General features: G+C 36.9%; 1 long non-coding RNA gene across 1 annotated transcript in view; it reads right to left on the bottom strand.

The window, feature by feature from the left end:
• The window catches only part of LOC117010560, a 66365-nt gene that overhangs the window by 5283 nt on the left and 42216 nt on the right, over positions 1 to 18866 (bottom strand). The window contains exon 5 of the long non-coding RNA XR_004420711.1: positions 4837 to 4921. This is a non-coding gene — a long non-coding RNA (uncharacterized LOC117010560). The remainder of the gene's footprint in view (positions 1 to 4836; positions 4922 to 18866) is intronic.

Here is an 18866-nt window from a genome sequence, read left to right as displayed (position 1 = left end):
AAGCTGACCTTAGACCTTTGAAATGGGGGCAAACCCATGATCAGAGAGGTTGACCATATGATTTGCCTGTTTATCAGCCTGAAAGTATGTGGCAACCTTTCACATCAATGCTCCTGTTATTCAAGCCAACAGAAGATTTTGGATCTTTATTCAAATAGAACATGATGCACATAACTCTTGGACAGCTTCTTTGAGGGAAGAATGCAATGGTCGTGGAAAAAAAAATAGAGGCGAAGAATTACATATAGCAGGCAATAAGGGGAATAGCCTCAATTTTTGACTCTGAGTTCAGTTAAACACCACCAGGTGTTTATTATTAATTTATTTGTTTTGAGGGAAAGGTTCAAGCCTCAGAGTAAAGTTGAGTATCAGTGACAAAGGCACACACGACAAGGACATAATTCAGAAACAGACACTAGAGATAATTACTCAGTGACATATGCATTGTTTCAGTACAGGGAATGAAAATAAAGAAGAGACATTAATCAGAATGATAATCAGTCAATGATGCAATAATGGTGATCTAGCCATACTTAGTTTGAACACCTCATGTCCAGGAAAATATCCAGGTAGTCACCATTTTCATACTGATTATATAATGAAAAATGAGAGTAATGATTCAGGTTTGGCAGACACAGGGTTCTCTTGTGCTGAGAAACTAATAAATGGACACTAAATCTTGATACACATATCACATCGGGGCTGTCAGAGCATAATCTTCTCCAGAAAAGTTTCCTTGGTAATTTGCAGTTTACTTTTCCCACTTGACTAGCACTTTAATAGCATAAAGAATACCTTGTAGTACATTAACACTTTATGTGGATATTATATTTCTGACACACTCAAATAACATCTCTTTTCAGTAGGAGAGGATGATCTAACCAAGATGGGCCAGACACTATTTTGTGCAGTGTTATTTTTACTGTAGGGACTCTCCCTTATGAACTCCTTGCATTTAGATTTGGCAACACAGGCATGTTGCCAGTTCGCTTTAACATGGGTAGAAGTTTTATTTTATTCTCTTCACCTGTTTCACATATTGAACAAGAAGAGTTATTTATTGCTTTTGTTATTGATAAGTATTTAATTACTTTCCTATCTCTCTATGAAGAAAGGAAGCAGAGCATTTGCTGCAACTACAGAGAGTGCTGTTTTGGAAAGTTCACCTGTCAGAAGCTAGATATAATGCCTTAAATTTCTTCAAAAATTTTGTAATAACTTCAAATTATATTTTCCCCATAATGGCAAACACAAAGCTGACAATTAATGTTCACTCAGTAGCTATAAATGAAAACACCCATTTACAAGCTAACTTATACATAAATAGTTTTGAGGAAATTTAAGAAGCTATCACACTCTCTACGGAAAGTTATTATCTCTGGGGATTTTTATGAATATTTGGGTTTAAGGTTGTGGGATTTTTTGGTTTTGTTACCTTTGATTTAGTTTTGGTTTGCATTAGTTGCTAGATTTGTTGTTTTTGTAAAAGTGAAAAGGTATATCAAAAGTCATGTCAAGTTTCTTGCACCTCACAGAAAGAATAACTGCTATACCCCTGCTCTACCACAGCATCTGCTCTGGATGTGTGTTTTCTTATACAAAGAGACAGTTGAAAGTTCAGAGTAATTTCCTAGACTGTTGTTGCTTAACTTATCCTGGAATGATAGAGCTCAAACCCTTGATTTAAGTGAGGTTTTTGTTGTACCATATGGTAGTGTGAAGAAACCTCAATCAAGAACTATTACATGTTTCTCTTGAAAACCTAAATGAAACCAGAAAATTTCCAAATGAAAAGTGTCAGGCTTTGCAATGAACAAAGTGTAAACCACATGCATGGAAATGACTGTTCAGGCAGTAGTTCATGCTGAAGGGACAAAATAATGTAAAAATAGGAGTATTTTCAAGGGGACACATGAAAATCATCAGACATGCTTAGTGCTGATAAAATATCAGATGGATTTTGTTATGGAATTGTCTGGGACCATTGAAGGAATTTCTCTCTGTGAAATTTAAAAAGGTATACTGTAAAAGCAAAACATGGGACCTGAGATGGCATCAAGGAAAGGGAGATTTCAGATTTATCTATCGTAATTTCTGACTTCTTTACTGCTGCACCACTCCTTACTTATGGTCATATATGTTCTTGTGTCTTCTGGGTCTACGGTTCTACCCCTGACATTTGGTGTGTGCTCCTCTCTTCATAATAATGCCACTGATGTATCCCACATTCTCTCACTACCAGCATCACTGCTGTGAGAGATTCATGCCTCCATATCTGTTTGCTCTAAATAAACACATTCTAGGGTTTTGTTTGGGGATTTTTAATTTTTTTTTTTTTACTTTTTCTTTCTTTTGGTTGGCTGGTTGGTTTTGGGTTTTTTCTGCAAACGCTTCTACATAATTCCGATAATATGGTATAACATAACAATAATTTCCTTTAAATTCTGTTTTCTTCCTCTCAAGTCTCTACCTTTGAACATGTCTTTTTCCTCTTTATATTTCCTATTCATCAACTACTTAAATACATCATGAGAGAGTGAAGCCAGATTTTTGTCCATTTGATTCCTTGGCTTGCTCAGCTCCTTAGGGATGTCTTCTTTACGTGGAATTTTTCATTACAGACAGAATATGCTGTTAGTCACATACAAGCACGGCATCTTTGTCTCTGAAGCAACGGCGCTTAAACTTCAGGAAATTTTAATAAAGTGGTTCACATTCAGACTCTCATTCTTCTCCAAATACCTAGAGTGAATGAGCTTTCTCTTTCCTGCTGCTTTAAAATGAATAATTAAAGTGAATTCTACCTCAAGTAAGCCTGGGAACACACTGGCATTTCTGGGTTTGGTGTAGGATGTGTCATGTGTTGACACCATTTGGTTTCTCACAATATGACAGTATTTTTCCTTTGTTAAAACCATAGAAGAGGGGAAAAAATATCAAAGAATAAAACGAAAAAATAAAAATAGATTGCTGAAAACAATTGGAATTTACAGAATGGTTTAACCATTTACAGCCACCCTAGATTTTATACTTTTCCCATTAAAATGCTTCATCCAACGAAGGGGCAAATTTTACCACAGCTGAAACCTGTGAGGTTTCTTCAGATTTTTACATATTCCTTCACTCTTCTGCTCCCATTTTCCTCCCTGACTGAAGTCCAGCAGCTACTCCTATCTACCCTGCCTGATGCAAAACCTATCAAAGTCGATGGAAATGGTCATATTAACTTTGCTGGGCTTTGGTCCAGGTCCTGAGCCACACGGAGCTTGAACCAACCTTGACCTCTGCGGAGATGAAACAAGTCACCTCCGACATTGTATCAGTAGTTTCCTACAATCCATCAGTAAGATGTGTCACATATGCAGCATGAGTGAATCCACCTGCCAAGAGTGATGCTTTTGCTCTACTGGCTCATGGCCAGTCAGTTAGTCATGCTATTTTCCCTGTATGATAAGAGAAGTTATGCATATTAGGCTTTTTTTTTTTTTTACTCCTATTTAAAAATGACAGCCTGGGATCTAACTTTGCATTAACTGCTCATAAAGTTCTGCAAATTCCTCTCCTTCCTTTTGTGATTAGCACATTAATGATCTTCAGATGGTTCAGTGCAATGCTGCAGAAAGTTTGGATGACTAACAGACCTTTCTATTGTCACTGCTGGTGAATGTTTGAATAAAGGTGATGCAATTAAGAAATATTCATACAAATTGTAGGGGGAAATGAATTGTGGTTTTCAGCTAAATGGCAAAGCATTAATACAATCCTCATAGCAGAATGTCCTTGCATATTTAGTACTCAGGTCATAAGTATGCAGCTTTGGTTACTAGAGAACTATGATTCACCTCAAGGAGTCAAGTGAAAAGTGCCCTAAAAGTGACAAATAATTCATAGATTATATATCACATGTGCAATTAAAAGTGATCACAATCAGTTAATCATAACAATAATAATTGGGAAATTTTGCCTAGACTGTATCGTCTACATAGCTGTGGTTGAAAGATGTTTTTGCGTAATGTGATCAATATAAGATATCAAATACAGGTATATTCAAGATTTTTCCCTGTCAATTTTCCTTTGTCAAAATTATAAAAGTCAGAATCTAAAATATGCCCCAGAAAATATTTTTTCCCTTACTACAGCTATAGTAAAACTAGAAAAATTAATCTATTTGTGTCTGTCAGCTATTCTAAATCCTTTCCTATGACTAACAATATTTTCAACACAAATTCCTTCTGTTGTTTTCTGCACAAAATATTTTGTTTAAGAGAAACAAACTAGGAGTCTTTTTGAAGTTGATTTTTTAAATGGTTTTGCATAGGGAGCTTTTCCTTGACAAAGAAAAGTTTTGACTTTGAAAAGGAAGCATATTGAGTACGAGTAAAGGAAATGCAAGCAGAAAGCCACAAAACTCAAACTGTTGTACCAAAGGATTCCTAACCATGGTTACTAAGCAATGCTAAGATTAGGCCTGAGCTGAAAATCTTCCAGGGATAAACAGAAGTTTCAGTTAGTGATTATCTATTCAGCAGTCTAGTTTGTTTGTATGGGTTTAAAAAAAATAAATCTGTACTACATTAGTGTTACAGAATAGCAGCAAATTCATTCTATAATTTTAATTAATTCACACTGTTTCCCACAGCAAGCAGACACTAACTCAGTATTGGTGAGAGACTGAAGATTGGGTGCAGGAGCTGCTGTTCTCTTACTCCATTCTGTTCATCTCTGAGACAGTGTCTAATAAATCTCTAGTGCAGGCATAGACTTACAATACTTAGGATTCCCTTAGAGTGAAATCACCACAGTGGAAACCAATAACTATTACCAAGAAAATCTTACCCAGTTTTCATGAGTTCACCTATGACTTTCCTGGTTGATGACAAGCTGAACATCACAGGTCTTGCATCTGAATGATCCTGAAGACCTTTGAAAAAATATTTTGTCAGATCTTTCTGATACACACAGCACAGATGGTTATGCTGATTTATTTATTTATTCCGCTTCAAAATATGAATTAGCTTTTTGCTTTAATCAAGTAGTCTCTGTGTTTGTACTCAGATCAGCATATATTTTAGGCCACATCTAACAAATGGTTCACAGAGCAGTAATTGTGCTTCACAGTTTCTACTTCCATCTTATTCTTATTGGTCATACAGGCATCGTTTCACAAGGTTAATTGATGAGACCAAGCTCAGAAATGAGGGATCAGAAGCAGAATGACTTTGTGAGATTTATGGACAACAAAAGATTATCATAAGCAGTTCTGAGGTGGGGAATGTAAAATAGTATTTAATATGTAGGGGTGGGGGGGACCAGCAGCTAAATCATTAGAACTTTTATGAACTCCACAGAAATTCCTAAGCTGTTACAGCTTCTGTGATGTAGGTTCACATACAAGAGACGTGCCTGTAAGCAGGGTGGGATCACTTAATTTTCAGTGCTGCTTTTGACTTCCATTGTTGTTTCCAGTAATATTTTGGATCCAGGAGTGGAAAAATCTCTGTAATATGCAGAAAGGGTCTTATATTTTCATCTAAGACTTTTTCATCAGCCAAGGATTGTAAGAAGTGTGTGGTGTCCAAGGTCCAACTCAGTGTATGTGTGGGGATTGCACTCCTGTGCATTTCCTTAAATGGGTGTTGCTGGCCACGAGGTACGGGAGCAAGCTGACAGCACAATGGGTGTTCAAAGAATCAGGAACTTCTAGGATGCGACACATTCCCTGTGTAAGTGCTGCACAGTTGATAAATGGATTGGCAGAAAGCTTGGCACATCTGTAAAGCCTTTGGTCTTATAGCACCTGTGTGTGCAATCTTGCAGTGTTTGTTTACTGAAGATAGGTGCCTTCAAGGTGCATCTGCATTGTGCAAGCATCATAAAATTGATTAGGGTGTCCACAGTGATGTTTTGGCCAGCACTCCAGCTATCCAATAGACAGTTCAAAGCAATTACTCTGTCAGAAGAAAGTCTTAATTTTTTGTTTGCGCATTTGTTTGCTTGTTTGTTTCGTTTCTTCTCCTTATAAATATGTCTGGGAAATTCAATGAAATGGTAGCCTTACTTGAGGGGAATCTGGCACCAAAAGCTGAATTCACCATTGCTGTAAGGATCTTGTATGACCTTGACTAAGTCACTTCTTCTCTTTGTTCCTTAGCTTCTATCTGTAAAATGGAGATAAATGCATTTCCATACCTCATGGGGGCCTGCTAAAATGCATTCATTACCAAGAAGTACATTTTATCTCCAATTTACACATTTTTTCTCTGCTGTCCTTGCTAGAAATCTGATTGTCCAACCAGTCCCAATGTAAACTCTCTTGCTTCTGAGTGGAAGCCAGGATCTACCTATTAAACTTTTTAGAACTGCTTATTGCATATTTTTCCACTCTGAAACCACCAAGACTGCTCTTTTTAGCTACAGAATTCTGGACTGAACAGGAAGTTTTACCAATCCAGTTTGACTGATCCTGTATTTCTTGTTTTGTGCCACGTACAGTTCAGGGAGTGGTGCATTGCTTAAGAAAAAAATTTCCCTAACAAAATTATGAGCCATTACTAATGGAGTAATAGCACTAATTAAATCAGAGAGACCCAGATAAAAATATTTATGGAGATCACCTGGTCCTACATTTTCAAATCACTAAAAAATAAGAAAAAAACTTCTGGACTAATATCCAATTTTATCAAACCCATCTCTTTTAGGATGTAATCACTTGTGGAAAACACTATGCTATTCTGTTCTTTGAGATCATTGATCCTCTCCTAAATCTCTTATATGTAATCTATTTTTCTTTAATATTATTTATATCTCTCTATATATATACACATACACACACACACACAAACACACACACACACACACACACACACACACACATAAAACTAGAAAAAGAAAAGTTGGTAAAACATTATGAAAGCTGGGGCTTTTTTAAACAAAAATGAAAATTTTAAGAGATGTCAATCTGCCTTCAGCATCTCCTTATCACCATAATTTTTTATTTTTAACCCTGAGGAAACAATTTTTTCCCCTGGGCCTTTGTAGATTTTATAACTGTGTTATATGGAACTAGTCTCTTAGCTATAATTTCCAGCATGGCTAATGGGGACTGCAAAAAAAACCTTCACACGCAGTCATATCAGAGGTTCTGATAGATTCCATTGTCAAATATTAGATTAATTAAGGTTCTCAAGAGAAAAAAAAAAAAAGTGCAATTGAATGGGCCAAATGCATTTTAATTTCTGCTAAACAGCAGCTATGACAAGAACTTTGGATACTTTTCATTAAGACACAACCTTTGGCTTCAGTAGTCAGATCAAAGAGATCTAAGACAAGCAAGGATCAAAATAAAAATAACCTTTGCCTGGGATTCTGTTGGTGATGAACATGCAGCTGGGATTTTATCTGCTACTGAACTCCGTGGTAAAAAGCTGAAACATGGCAAATGTTGCTCTCAGCATCAGTAAAGAGTTGAATAGTTGGAGGAGGAAGGCAATGGGGATGGTGTGTGCAGCACTTCTGAGAACCTGATTTACACAGCCTGACTTTGCCGAGCATATCTCTTTAAGCAGAGAAATTATCTGTAGATCACTGCTGCCTCCATTTCCTTTGGGCAATCTTTAGGGTGCAGAAACTGACCTGTTCCAAAGATGAACTTCATACAGTTTGGATAGAGAGCAGTTAATTAAGTGTAAATAACAAGGGAAAGTAGCTAGGTTAATTTTCTTATCAATGAATAAAAACAGAAACAGAACTGTGTATGCGACTGCAGCCCATGAACACACAGAGAATATATCACTTACAGTTTCTTTATTGTTCAGGTTATATGGAGCAGGCAGTATATACGCTTTATTTTTTGCTCCTTTAAAAAGGTTCTGCCAGTTAAGTCACTGTTTAACACTATTTTAGATCAGGTGGCACTTTAGTACATTATGAATATCCATACAATGTAAATAATTTTTACAGTTATAAGGGTAAAAAGTGCATATACTACAGTTGTTCCCGTTTTATTTTCTTTCTAACAAGAAACTTATTTTTAATTGCACAGTTTCCAAAAAGAAGTAAATTCTATGAAGACCAAATGACCTGGTTCTCTATCTGTTTTAGTCATTTACCTACTGTTTAAAGTGCATGGCCTTGTGCCAGCACTTATTCAACTGAAAATATAGGAATTTCAATTGAGATAAATCTTGAATCAATTAACTTTATGAAAAAATTTAACAATCCAACATTTAACACAATCTAGTTTTTAGTCCCAAAACTCTGCCACACAGGGAATATTGTGTAGTCATATCATTGTTTAGTCATATCATACTTGTCTACTAGTTAGAATTTAGTTGAAATATGTTGCTGTGGTAGTCAATATTTACCTGTTGGCAGAGTTCTGCAGCAATATTTTGTGACAAATTCAGTATTATTCTAAGGCCCGTGCCCATTTAACCACAGTGTATATGACTGCTGGTTTCTGTTATGATGAAATATATGGATCTGTCTTATGTGATCTGCCTCACTGTTAATTGCTCATTGATTTTTCAGGATCTTTAGCTTCATGAGTTTAAACAGTCTTTCTCAACTGGGGAAGGTATGAATACATCTCCCAGTGAACTACAGAGCCTCCAAGAATTTTGCATTACACAGATGCTCGAATAACATGGAGTAGCACTGGCCAGTAATTTAAGAACTACATCAACACACCCTGCAGGACTTAATATACAAATGTGCATTTGTATACCAATCGTCCACAAAAGCCTAGATAAATTCTGTCTAACTTTTTGTGACATACAGCTCAGGTACTTAAGCTGGAATTTTTGTGGCCCTGTCTCTGTGCCCACCACCAAGAAAAAATGTAATTTATCCAGGATCTGACAGCTCTCTGGACACAGCCAGCTCCCTCAGTTTTTTGAAAATAGGGATGGGATGGGATGGGATGGGATGGGATGGGATGGGATGGGATGGGATGGGATGGGATGGGATTAGAATAGAATAGAATAGAATAGAATAGAATAGAATAGAATAGAATAGAATGGAATATTGCATTTCAAAGGGACTAATATATTTGTTTTTCTGTTTTGATATTTGTATCTCTTAAAATAAGATGTGGTAAACCTGGACTAGAAAGTTGAAGCTGTCACAGAGTCACTTTCTATGACTCAGAGAGACTTAAAGTCTGAAACTTTAGCTGTGTCTCCCCTGAAATGTCTTATTGGCCAGAAGTTTTTCACAGCTTTAATAGAGACATAAGAATTTATCAGCATGTTTTCTTCATGGAAAATGGCTTTTTGCCAATACCACTTATCTCACAAACTCCCAGTTGTAGGAATACTGCACTTGCATTTTGGATATAGGATAGACAACTCCATAGTGAAGTCACAAAACTTCACATATGCAAAGTTTATATCCCAAGGTCAAAATTTCTCTTGACTCTGTGAGGTTTCCACTGTTCAAAAATATAGCCAGGCATCTGTTCCAAGATTTATCCAGCATATTTCAGGCAAAGAGAAACCCTTGAACCATTTTCCTGTTGAATTCAAAAGAGAGAAGAAACAGAAGTTTCTGAAACTCAGAACATAGGCTTGAGCTATTCCATGGTATCTTCTTAGAAAGGGCAACTCATAGCTTTATCTTGGAAGGGAAAGTGGCAAGAACAAGGAAATAGTGAGTTACAGAACTATAGAAGCAAAAATTACAGTCATTTCATGACCATAAGGCGCACCAGATTATAAGGCGCACTTCCAGGTTTGGACCAAAATTTTAGTCAAAAGGGTGTGCCTTATAGTCATGAAATTACTGTACTGTTTATTGCTTAGGTCTTCTGGCCAATGCTTACAGAATCCCAGAATGGTCAGATTAGAAGGGACCAGAGTGCCTTATCAGGTCCAACCTCTCCAATCAAGGAGAGTCATTTTAGAACACATAGCACAGGATTGTGTCCAGATGACTCAGATGAGTCCCTTGCCTTTTGTGCTGTGGTTTGACATCCCTAAGCAGAGCCTGGTCTATCCTCAGAGACTTCCCTTCAGATATTTATACATATTGATATAGTCCCCTCCCAGCTGTCTTTTCTCAAGGCTGAACAGTTCCCTCAGCCTTCCCTCATCAGAGATGCTCCAGTGTCTTAATCACCTTGGTAGCCCTCTGGACTGCTCCAAGAGCTCCTTGCCTCGTCTGGAGGAGCCTAGAACAGGACACAGCACTCCAGTGTGCCTCACAGGGTTGAGTAGAGGGGCAGGATCATTTCCCTCAAACAGCTGGAAGTAGTTTTTGGAGTCCTCTCATTTTTCAGCCACATTCTGAAATAGCTGTGACTGTTTTTCAGTTGTTTTTTTCTTTTTTTTAATATGTCATTATAATATAACTCATAACTGTACTTGACAGCTGGACTTACTAAATCAAGAAAATTAATATCTGTGAAAGTAGAGCTTTACCAGAAGATAACATTGTTGGTGTAACTTCTTTATAAAAAATGTAGTGAAGCTCAGATTTTTTCACAGTGAATATGGTATCATAGGGAAATGGTAAGACCAAAGACTGTCATGACTCTCACTGAGTAATAGGAATCCTGCTGATACTGGAAGTGTATATTCTGAAAACAAAACAAAACCAACAAACAAAAAAATCACACAACAAAAAAATTATCCAAAATACAATATTACAATATTTTCTTTTAAAATGGTTGACTATTTGGTTGGTTGACTTCGAAATTGGCATTTTGTTTTAGGATAAACAAATAGGATAAGGAGGAGCTTTGTGGAGGAGAGGTCTTGTACAAGCACATAAAAAGAGCAAAGGAATAACCTAGAGAAAAAAATAAGCGAAGTTTGTTTTTTTCTGTTTTCTTTTCTGGAAAAAAAAACCCAAAAAACCAAAAACAAACAACTCAAAACTATATTCTTTTCAATCCATTAATAACACTTCCTAAAACATTAAAAAACCACCCCCAATATGCTGGTGATTTGATGAAAAAAAGAGAATACAAAAGAAGTATTCATGCTCTTTCTCTGAGCAGAGTCAAAGTCTCTGGGATATCAAGCACCATAAAATCCAAGGAATATCTATTCAATTGCTTGTTTTCATCATTAGAATTTTTTTTAATTCTCAGTTACCTTAACTGACTCTTAACTCTGTAGTGTCCCACACAAGGAGTATCTAGAGGGCTGCCTCTCTGAGGTGGGTCAGAGAGGAGACAACAGAAAAGCACTTTGTTTATTGCATAGTATAATGTTTCCAGCTAACCAACTGTTGCATTACTTTCCATTCAATGAGCACTTGAGTGTTAGCAGATTGCCTCCAGGTTGAGTGCACAAAATGCTCTAGGTGCTTTTTGTGGCTCACTGGAGGGAACGTAACTGGCACTGACACTACCTGGAGCTGGGATGACATTAACACAAGGCAGGAACCGAGTCATGCCATGGAAAACGAGTTTGGTGTGAATGTGGGATACAGATCCTTTTCTTTATTTCGTTCAGCAACTCTATGTTTTACCTGAGAAGTGACTGCATTTGGGCAATGTGTTTATCCGTAACTTCAGTGGATTAAATTATGTTCTCAAATGTACCTACAGAATACACAGGAACTGCTTCCTTACAGGGAATTTTATTCTAGGAACCATGTTTTATTCTTGCTTAGTATCTTCAGAAGCATCTAGGGTGAAAGACACATGGCAGCATGAGACATTTGTGTACCACACTATAATAGTAAATCCAAATTTTTATCAAGGATCCTGTAGCAATATCTGTACAAATAAATTGAGCTTGTTTAGTGCCGGTGAATATATCTGGACACAGGAATCTTATCAGCTACAGCATTATATACTTAGACCTGTCTGTGACATATTTTTGACCTAAGTCATCTAGAACTCCCTGAATCAATTCTCAGACATGGATAAGGAGTTACCTTAAGCCAGAAATGACTTCTAATGAGTAGTTCACATGCAATTACTTTGTCTCAGAGGATAAGCAAGTTAAGCCTTTACTGGTCAGGCTCATTCTGTTGCTTTCAGTGCCTGAGAAGAATCCCAGGCGTTTTTCACTTATAAGTATAGATGTAGCAAGTGATGTCAAAAAAGCTTGTCACAGAGGTCTCACTGCACGACTCTAATGTCTGAAAATGTCTTGGTCACCTCTGCACTGTTGCTTTTCCTTGGATGAAAACACAACACACGCAAGATAATGTCACATTTTCTCACCTACTTCTCCTGGGTAAGGGTGCCACTTGGAAGTTTTTGTGGCAGCTAGTCTTTGAATAGAATAAGAAGTAGGATAAAGTCCTCATTTGTTTTACCAGGACACAAAAGAGATATGGAAGAAGCAGATATAGCTCTGAGATCAAAGAAATCCATGGGTGTGCCACAGGTGTGTCACCTGGATGAAAGTACAGAAAATAGCACACTGCTTACCACAAAGGCACAGCCACAGAATAACAAGAAGTTCCTCACCCACTGATTCTGATACTATGAGTTTTTTTTGGGAGGATTGGTTTGTTGAGGTTTTGAGATTTTTGAGAGGTTTTTGTTGTTGCTGTTGTTGTTGTTGGTTGTTCTTTCTGGCTTTTATTATCTGTTTGCTTCTTTGTTTGTTTGGGGTTTTGTTTGTAGCTTTTTGTTTGGTGCTTTTTGTTTTGTTTTGTTTTTGTTTGGATTTTTTTAAGGTAATGGCCATTATTGCAGTCTGAGTGATGTAGACTGCTTGCAAGGAGATCTGCCAGAATGATATAATGATGAATCAAAAGTGCTGATAAAAAAATAATTACAGCAATTTCACGATTATAAGCCGCACCATTTTGACTAAAATTTTGGTCCGAACCCGAAGTGTGGCTTATAATCAGGTGCGGCTTATGTATGGACAAAGAACAAAAGGTTGCTGTTTTAGTTTTGAGGGTAGGTGTCTGCTGAGAAAGGCAGGAACTTCTCTTTGAAATGGAGAATGTAAACCCCCTCCCCCCAAATTATTATAATTTTGAAATCAAGGGGCTTTCAGGCAAAGATATAGGAATTAGGAATAACAGTTCTTTTCTAGGGAAATTGAAATAGAAATACAGTGCTACAAAGAAACAAATACAAACCCTGACACAGTCAGAGTACAACCTGACACCCTGTCAGGCAGGGTGTTGGCAGCAGTGCCATTCCATGGTGGCTGCATCCTCCTGCAGTGACAGAAGTGATTCAGTTGGAGCAGTGCTCCTGTACAAGGTGCAGTTTCCCTCCGGAGCTCCAGTGGTGATGTGGAGAAATCCGGTTTTCCTCTGGAGTCCAGTGGAGAAAGGGGCTCCCTTAGTGTCCCAAAACCTCTGTTTTTATCTTGGTAAGAAATGTTGGGCTCTTCCCCCTGGCTGGAGCAACTCCCAATGGGATGCAGTAATTTTATCAGACACACAGTGGGACTCAATGGCCATTAGCAGAAAATGACTGGCTGGAGGAAGGATGGGTTGTGCAAAGATAAACAACAATGCCCTGCCTGGTTTCAATGAATGGCCCATTAGCAGAATATCTCCTGTGGAGATAAGGATCACTGCCCCCACCCTCAACAGATGGTGATAGAATAGATACCTTTTATCACACTCTGTATTGTAACGTGCGGCTTATACTCAGTGTGGCTTATAATCGTGAAATTACTGTAACTCCCCACCAAAAATACCCCAAACCAAAGAGTGATCCTCCTGAAGACAGAGGCATAACAGTAAGACATCAGAATAAGAGGGTGCTACACTGTAACCTAATTTAAGCACCTTAAATCCTAAAATGAGGACAGCAGAAATGACCTAAAAATAGAGTCACACCATAAAATTATATGAGACTGAATTTTGTAAAAAGGTTGTCTGCAGTGCCTGACAATTATCACTGTTTTGATAAAAAGAAAGAGAAAGAAGAGAAGAGAAAGAAGAGAAGAGAAGAGAAGAGAAGAGAAGAGAAGAGAAGAGAAGAGAAGAGAAGAGAAGAGAAGAGAAGAGAAGAGAAGAGAAGAGAAGAGAAGAGAAGAGAAGAGAAGCAAGATAGCTTTAATCTATGTCCTCAGTAACTGTCCGAAATGAAACCGAGTTTATCTTGTTGAATTAACAAAGATGAAAAGTACTTTTGGGGAAAAAACAAAAGGCAGGAATATAATAATGATCAGTAAACATCATACTTTTAAACCTTTCCAAGAAGGTTTAAAGAAAGAAGTTACCTTAAACACTACAGGTAAGTTGGAATAGTAAATATAAACCTTAACTAATAAATGAATTTATTAGTTTGATCAGGTTCAAACCTAGAATCATAGAAAGTCATAGAATCATAGATCTATTTAGAATGGAAAAGACCTTTATGATCTGTCATGCCCACTACTAAACTCCCACCCAACTCAGTGTTGTCCTCACACTGACTGAGGGTGCATTTTACACCCTCATCCAGATCACTGATAATTGTAATAAGCAGGGCTGGCCCAGCACTGAGCCTGTGGAATGCCTCCGTGACCAGCTCCGCATGAATGTTATTCCAGTCACAAGGAATGCTTGGGCACATTTTACCCAGAGTGTGTACCCATCCAAGCCATGAGCAGCCATGCTTCCTTTTGGCATGGACATGCTGGATTCTCCCATTTCATGGTCTACCCCTGCACTCTTTAGGAGCTGCAGCTTAGACCCCACAACTTCATTGCTCTGCTTCTCAGGTGACACACAGATTCATCAGTGTCAGATGCTCTGATGCCTTCCAGAGGCCAAAACTTGAAAGAAGGTTTTTGTGAAGCATTCAAATAAAAGATTTTTTTTTTTTTTCCCCTGGAAAAAAAAAGAAAACTAAACAGATAATAACATTTGAAACTAACATTTGAAAAAGTTGTGTAACTATTAGACTTTTTAGAATTTGAATTTCTGTCTCAGAGTGACTTTAATTTTTTTTTTCTCCATACAAATAGGCATTTTTGTTGTTATTTTGATTTACATTTCATTCAAAAAGTATTCAAAATACTTAAGTCTTTAAACAGTGCAGTTGAAAGCATTTTCTTGTAAAGAGGGAAACAAAACCAAAAACAAACTTCTAGTTTTCTGTCCAGAAAATGTTGTGTTATGGAGGTGAACTTCATTGCACTATTGAGCTTTCAGGCAGAGAGATGTTTTCTCATTATACAAGGACATATTAATTAAATTGCATCTGAAAATTATATGTTCGGTAATTTTGAACTTCTAATGAACATAGGGCGGCCAGTTTTCAAGAAGCATTTACATGTAAGTGAAATGGGTCATGTTACATTGTCACAAGGTTAAATTCTTCTCTGTACCATGCCCAATGTTTTCAAGCTCATTTCACACCTATACATTTTATTCTTTGTGGCACCTGAGAGAAATAAAATGAAATAGCGTCGAATAATTCAATACTAAGAAGTGCTTCTCTTTTAATAGTAAGAATAACAATATCTTTAAAAGAATGCTTATAAGTAGGCAGTGTGGAAAAGTTAGTGAGAGAAGCTGAAATTGGAAAACCACAAGTGTTAAGAACGAAATGGAAATTACAAGCAAAACCATCTTATTTTTACATTATTTAGTTTCTAGCAGAACTGATTTGTGATCACTAGAGTGTCCTTGTGGTGTTTTCTTGTTTCACCCATTTCTACTTTAGGGCCATTATAATAATTTTTTTTCCTAAAAGCAATTTATATGAAAACAACCCCATGGTCAGTATCTTTCCATATATCTTTAACTCCTTATATCCCATGAATGGTTCTTTACCCTAAATGTGCACGTCTTAATATCTCCACTTTTACAAAAAGAACAAAAAAACCAGAAAACCTAACCAAAACAAAATACCAACAACAACAACAGCAAAAATTTGAAATTACTGACAGCATAAAGAAAATAAATGCTCACAGGTTGAGTTCCAAAATAACTAAAGCTGTGGAGTCTCCACAGCATCTCAGCAATTGTAGTTTTATTCCTCCTGAGGAGATGGCCCATGCCATGGCTGAAGGAGTATGCTGGATAAGTTCCAATGGAATGCACCCAAGAGTTTGTACAATTGCTTCTTCTAAACTCAGAACACTTACTATTTTCCTCGAAATAATTTTTAAATAGAGCCATTAGTATCTTAGAGACCATGATGTCCCACTGCTGTTTTCCTTTGAATGGATTTGAGGGTGATATCTACAAGGGGCTTTAAGATGCCTTTTTCCATTTCCAAGACAGAGCAAATGTCCGTGGATCTTCTATGACAATGTAAGCTCTCTGTGATAAAGAAAAAATTATCGTTTTTATCTTGAAATCATTATTTGGCTGAATTTTGAATTCATGACACTCATGCTGTGTCATGCCAATGAGCTTTTCATGTTATCTGCCGTAGGATCCCTGAAAACAGGCGAGTAAGGAGTGGTCAAGAAATGGTGAAGGAATGGTTGAGGAACGGTCAAAGATTTTCCTTTCAGCACTGTATCTCTCTTTGATTAGAAAGGAGGCATCACTGGGGACATTAAAAACTGTAGTCCTCTGGTGACATTCCATAATCATTTATATAAACTAAGGAAAGAACTCAAACATTTCAATTCCTCCAACTTGGTTTCTATTGGAAATATTGCCCAAACAAATCCTGAGTAACATATATTATAAATAACACTGAATCTGCTTTTTTAAAAATTAAAAAATGGCAAGACCTTCATTCTTTCAAATTTTCCTTGTATGGTTTATGCTTTTAAATGCTATTAAATGACTATTAAGGAATTTGTAGGATAGAGTGTTTATAAAGTAACACTTTCAATAATCTACATTTTTTCTTATATTTTCTAATGACTCTCTAGCAATGTGAGAAAGTGTGTAAGTGTGAGGGAACTGGGGGAGGAAAGAATAGTACTGCATTTTCCTAGTTTTGCTCTGGAAAGAGCATCTTGAAATGGAGAAATGTATGAAACTTTCTAGTCTTCTAACTAACTGCATTTTAAAAGAAACCCAAAGAAACCTGAGGAAAGCAGAATAATTTCACAAAGGAAGTATTGTTTCTGGTTTTTTATGCAGAAGTTATGGATTCTTTTTACTAATCAAAGAACATAGAAAATTCAGTTTGAATGTTATTATGCCAAAGAAGGAGAGCAAATTCAATCTTTCAGCTGTAAAAAAGAGATTTTACTCCTATTTTAAATGCAAATCCCCAGACATCTTTGCATAGCGTCTCTACTCACCCCTTATAATGAATGGATTCTTCACTGCTGAAATCTTGAAATCTTTATCAAAACTAAGTGCCTTCACCAATGTGTGTTCTAGTTCAATGACAGGCTTTAGGATTAGGCATAGGAACAATGAAAGCCTGTGCCGTGACTCATGCAGGTCAGATTACTTATCCACAAGGTCCTTTGTGGTTATAAACCCAATGAATCTAATAATCATATATAAAGGTGGAAAAGCCCATGGGTGAGAAAGGAGACAAAGCAGAAGAGTCATAATCAAACAGTTTTCTAAATTCCTAAAGGAGACATAAAATAGTAAAAATGGCTTGAAAGGGAAAAATGCAAAAAATATTCTGATTTTCTAATGTATATGCATACACACATATCACACCTTGGAGATTATCTTTAATTTGGAAGCTCAGAGTTTTGTAGATTATTTTTGTAGGAGGTTGCTGCATTGATGCAGTTTATATTTACCTGCCAAGGAAACTGATGATCTGATTTAACCCTACCTGAAAGTTTTTGCACCATGCAGAATCATTGAAGAGGTAGCACAGCTGAATGCCAACAATGGCTGTTGGACACACAGAAACTGTGATTAATGAACCGTTGCAGGGTAGAGACACAGAATTCAACTCACAAGACACCAGTCCCCATCCTGGTGTTGTTTTGTGCTTGTTAAAGTGAGATTTCTAGCCCAGTGGGTTATAAGGAGATCAACAATAATGAACAAACAATTTACCATCTCTCAAAAGTCACACCACATCATACTGCTGATTATTACAGCTTTACCTACTTGTTTTACCCACGTTAATTATCATGAGACAATGCTGTCAGTGTCTCTAACATCATTCAATTTCATTCAATTTGTTTGATTTAATGGAATTCCATTCAGTTTTAAAACTATATTCTATGGACAAGTACGGTGTTTGTAGAACTGAGAAACAAAAAAAGAGCTGACATTCAATCCTGAAGAGAAAATAATTTAAAGATATAATCAAGTAATGAAAAGAAATATGAACTTCATCTACTTTCTCTGTTTGGGTGCAAAATTTTAGACATTATTCTAGTCATGCAGTGCAAAAGACAGGAAACACTTATTTCAGGTTTAATCACTTTGGTTTGTTTGTTTGTTTGTTTATTTCTAAGTATTTGGGGAAAGATATTACAATTCTGCTTTCTTTTTCTCTCATTTGCTATTATATGTGGGTGAGTAGGGGATAGTGAACAATAAATTACACTACTTAGAGCTGTAGGCTAAGGCTTTTCTTGTCAGTTGTGTCAATAAAGTACACACATAACATCAGTTTCCCATTACACACATCATTCAGACTCATATATTACTCAGTATAATGGGAAAGGGGCCACTGAAATCTAAAATGAAAAGAGAAATTGAAGTACAACCAGCAGCAGCAGCTGAGCCAAAAAGCAGATGTGGTAGTGAAACATTTAGTCACTGTTACTGGAAAAAAGAGCCATCTCTATAGAGGACAGACAGTGCCACATGCTGGGAACTATGGAGCAGGTGGGTTCTGTGGGACTGAAAGGTACCCATTCCTTAATATTTTCTTTTTTTTTTTTTTTCCCCTAGTACATTAGCATTTCATTTAAAATAATTGAATGCAGGCCCAAACCACACCGCAGGTCATGCTGTTGGCCAAGTCTTGTCAGCTGCCTTCATTGATTGTTTATACTAGAGAGCAGGTGCCATGATTTGTTCTTAGGGTAAATTCTTGTCTTTCCTGTTGTGCT

Source organism: Catharus ustulatus, chromosome Z (genome assembly GCF_009819885.2).
Source record: "Catharus ustulatus isolate bCatUst1 chromosome Z, bCatUst1.pri.v2, whole genome shotgun sequence".
Classification (NCBI taxonomy): Eukaryota; Metazoa; Chordata; class Aves; order Passeriformes; family Turdidae; genus Catharus; species Catharus ustulatus.
The sequence above is the reverse complement of the archived record's forward strand: the minus strand, read 5'-3'. Positions and strand labels throughout refer to the sequence as shown.